Source organism: Schistosoma mansoni, chromosome 1, assembly GCF_000237925.1.
Source record: "Schistosoma mansoni strain Puerto Rico chromosome 1, complete genome".
Lineage (NCBI taxonomy): Eukaryota > Metazoa > Platyhelminthes > Trematoda > Strigeidida > Schistosomatidae > Schistosoma > Schistosoma mansoni.
In genome coordinates this window covers 28,779,805-28,784,546 of record NC_031495.1, presented here as the reverse complement: position 1 = coordinate 28,784,546, position 4,742 = coordinate 28,779,805, and positions in this window count along the sequence as shown.

The following is a 4,742-nucleotide window of genomic DNA, read 5'->3' as shown; positions in this document are numbered from 1 at the left end:
GGTGCTGTGATCTTTGAGATCTTTCAATAAATAAGGTTCTGTCTCATGTGAGGGCGTTGTGAACGCACGTCGTTGGCAAGTTAAAAACTAGAATAAAACAGTTTTCCAGTACTCTACAGTTTATCAGTTGATATTAGTCTGTGATGAAAAGTGTATACAAATAATACAAACTTTTAAACAAATAATATAATTACGGAGAAATTTAGTCAACCAAACATCATTTTTACTCATTCCAAACAGGAAAAAAGAATCAACCTGAAGTTGCAAACATGGATTATCATTTTAAAAAGCTAAACTTCACAGAATTACTTTATCCCATTGATTATAATTAATGAACAATTTAAATATAGATTTCACTTTTTAGTATGTTAGTTCTGTTTTATCAATTAGACTGGTGATAGATTTACTTGATAATATTTATCAACTACGAATAATTTACTTCATCTGTATGTTGGATGCACCTACACCTATATAGAGACTCACCCATCATATTATATCAGACAGGTAAAGTGATGTAAAGATTCGCGTGTAACTGAGTGCATAAAACACTATCAAACAAAAAAACGGAATCAACGCCAAGCCTAAGTCACTAAATAAACTTTACTATTTAATAAAACATTTTGTTTCTAACTGAAAATATACAAGTAAATGTAGTCAACCTTACTGTATTAAAAATATCTGCTATTCCAGTCATTTTTGTTAATCAATAACTCTGAGAGTTTACAAACTGCAGTAATATCTAAACATCATGATTGTGTTTCTATTAATTATTCACCTTAGATTAATTTAAAAGTTTCTATTTCAATGTTTTCCACGGGATATTATCTTTCGTTCAAGATAGTCAGTTGTATATCTCTATGGAAATTTTTTCTGATATAGCCTAATATCAAGTAAATGACATCCAAAATTGGTGAATACTATATATGAGTTCGCCTAAAGTATTTATTTTACATATTTAATTTGAAAGCAACTCACAATATTCAAGTATTTTATTGCTGTTAAGTTGATACTCAACAGACATCTTATTTTAACAATTTAGAAACTTGTAACTGGGTGTAACAATTCTACATTTTAAATTGTTTTTTTAAATGTTTTAGGAAACTTAAAATTTAATTTAATCATTTTAGTAGTAAGATATTACCAAGTTTTATAGTTTCTATAAATAACACATTCTGAATGAAGGCAATTTCTTTTTCTTACATAGTTTACAAGGTGGTTTACGTATATTGATAAGTTAATAATTTGTTTAGAATGTATTGTAATTCATCATTTATTTCCAGCTGACGAGTCCCAAATAGGACGAGGCGCGCGTCCTGGATTCCACTGCTAGCCAATATCCATCTTTGCTTACAATGCTTGCGAAATAAGGCTATATTGAGGCAATACGCGCAGTATGCACATATGCCAATTAGAGACTGACCAGTTGCAGTCCTAAACATCAATGGGAAGATTCAAACAAAAAATACTAAGTAAATTTTCTTTACATTAGTTTAAAATAATTTAGATGAAAGCTGTAACGAAAATTAAAGCTCTAATGATCTATGAGAGATAAGGCAGGATACTGAAATCAGAAGGGGTTTTGTGGAGATTTCAGTATATTCATAGTTAAAATCATGAGTCATTTGAAGCTAGACCACCATGAAAAACCTGGAAGCACTGGACGGCCGTTTCGTCCTATTGTGGGACTCCTCGGCAGTGCGCATCCACGATCCCGCCTCGTGAGATTCGAACACAGGGTCTATCAGTCTCGTGCCAGAGCACTTAACGGTTACTGAGTAAAATGAATACGTATTTGTAAGTTTATGCAAAGAACTAACACTACTTATTTTCTGAACGCCTTGTTTCAATATGCTTATTTTATCTATATAGTGGGTGATTTGTTAAATTTAATACTAACGAACATGATGCAAACGTTTGATTGTCAACACCAATATTTCTGATGATCATTCGAGTTACGGTAGTGAAAGAAATAAACCTGCGATAAAATTATATATTATTTTTAAAAAATGAAAGTAGTATGTTGAAGTGTTTGTTAATTAACAAATTCATTTTTAGGAGGGGGTTTTGTGGAGATTTTAGTAATTTTATATAGTTGAGATCATGAGTCAATTAAAGCTAGACGACCATGGAAAACCTGGTAGCACTGGACGGCCGGTTAAGTGCTCTGGCGCGAGACTGGTAGGTCCTGGGTTCGAATCTCACGAGGCGGGGTCGTGGATGCGCACTGTTCAGGATTCCCACAATAGGACGAAACAGCCGTCCAGTGCTTCCAGGTTTTTCATGGTGGTCTAGCTTTAATTGACTCATGACGTCAACTATATAAAATTCATTTTGTGTTGAGAAAATTAATCAGTCAGCTACTCTTCTAATAAGTTTTACTAAATATTTAATTAGAAAACTGTTTATCAGACATTTGTACAGCTACTACCAAGCATTCAAATCACAGCTATAACAACCTATATTTGATAGTATGTAAATGTGCCTTTCTTAAGCTCTATGCATGTATTTCTTATTTCCACTAACATCAACTGTTATAATCTGAACAACCGTCTTATATTTATCATCGTGTAAAGAAAACAGACTAAAAAGCAAAGACTTAAATTTACTGATATCTAATGGATCTGATTCACTTTTCCTAGGGCCGGGTAAAAATGGAGGGTTGAGCGTGAGGCTGTCAACTCAACAGTGTAAGCAAGAACCTCGTTAAAAACGCTAACCAGAAAAAAAATCATTTTAACCATTCAAACTCTGCCCTGGGAGTTGAAAAATCTTCATAAAGCAGAGTTATGACACCTCCTAGTGAGAGCCGAGATTCTTCAAAAACTAAGAGGTCATTTCACCTCCTAACGGACAGAACAACAATTAATATAAGTAGACAGAATGCCCGGACAATGTGAGGGATCGGCATGGCCATTAGGGTAGTTGCAGAAATGCAAAGATTTGACCATGTTTTCATTGGAAATAGTGAAAGCAATCATACACAGGCAGGAAAGAAAAAATTAGCTTCAGGGGAGTTGCTGCTGTATTCTATTTTTAATAAAGAAAAACTCCTCTAACACATAAAGAGTCACGCTGGTGCTCTCCAAAGAAGCATAAAAAGTGTTTACAGAATAGGAATCTCTTTGACCCACAGTCATTAGGCACTTGTAAAAACAAAGAAAGGAGGGATTACAGTCAATATTATCTAGAACTACGCTCCCACTAATGACAGCAACGAATATGGCAAAGATAAGTTTTACAACAAGCTGTAGTCCATCGTTGAGAACTTCCCAGAAAAAACTGTTCTAGTTGGGGGAGTTAACGCCAGAGTTGGAGTGGACAACAGTGAGTGTGAAGACATCATGAGGAGGCCAGAACTGGGGGAACGGAATAGAAATGGAGATAGACCAGTAAACCCATGATCATTTTGAAACATATTTATCTGCGGCAGCGTTTTACCACAAAAGCAAATGAGTGAAGTCACAAAGGTTTTACCGGGTCACATTACGAAGAACCAAATTAGTTACTTAACGACAAATGAGAGATTCAGAAGGTACAATGAGATAGAAGAATGAAAGGAGTTTATATAATTTCAAGTCAAAACCTGGGTGTAACTAACCTTAAACTTAGACCAAAGAAATGCTTAACAATTGGGCAATTAACACTACGAAAGTTTGATACGGCCCTCCTTCAAAATGCTAATAAACTAAGCAAATTCAAGGTAGCTTTCTGTAACAGGTGACAAAACCATACAAGATCTACTGAAAGAAAAGGAAACCACTTTGGAGTGCAACTAAAAAGGGACTAAAGAACCAAAGATCTCAACCTACCAGGAGGTTTTGAGCCCCAACAGACACCGAAATAAGGAGTAAATCTCTGTATATAACCCGAGTAAGTTTAAAAATGGGAAAAATAACAAGACAATATCCAAACAGGAGCAGATAAAGTTAAGACATGAACTAATTACACAAAGACAAACAAGCGAGTAAGGAGAAGCGTTAAATCTGATAAGCGAAAATATTTAATAAACCGGGCAACAATAAAAGAAAAAGCCGTAAAAAGAGAAGTCTGAAAGAACTATCTGATTCGATATATAGTAAATGCGAAGATGAAGTGAATCAGAATTTTCATCACAAACTTTAAGATAGCCCTATTGTGAACAACTGAAAATCAGAGAACCAACACAACCATCACCAAATATGTGCAGATATTTGTGCACAGTTGTCTACATAAGATATTGCAGAACCATTGGACAGAGACGATCAGTATAAACTTACCATGGCGGAGAACGAAACAACTATCAGCTAAAGAGGGAATTAAAAAAGTATACTGAAGAAGGATGAAATAAACATTGTGTAAATCAGCAAACTATACCACGAAGCAAGTTCTAACTTTGAATATATAATTCATAAAGAAACGAGGCCGACAAAAAACGGATGGCATCGGGACTCGGAGATGAATATCAAAACATGAATAGCACTTGGTAACAACTGGCAAGGAGAGCCTAGGAAAGATATGATTGAAGATCTATGGTCAACGGCCTACATTCTAAGGGGTAACAGGCTTAATTAGATAATCAGTATAAATAAATATGAAAACCTCTTAATAATTATTATGTCTATACAGTTAGCTCTTAAAGAGCTTGAAACAGACAGATGATTTATTCGTTCAACATACAGGAAAGCGTTTAATGTATTTGCAAAACGTAAATCATGATTATTTTAATTTGTGTATCATAAACGTTGTATATTTTTGTGCATGAA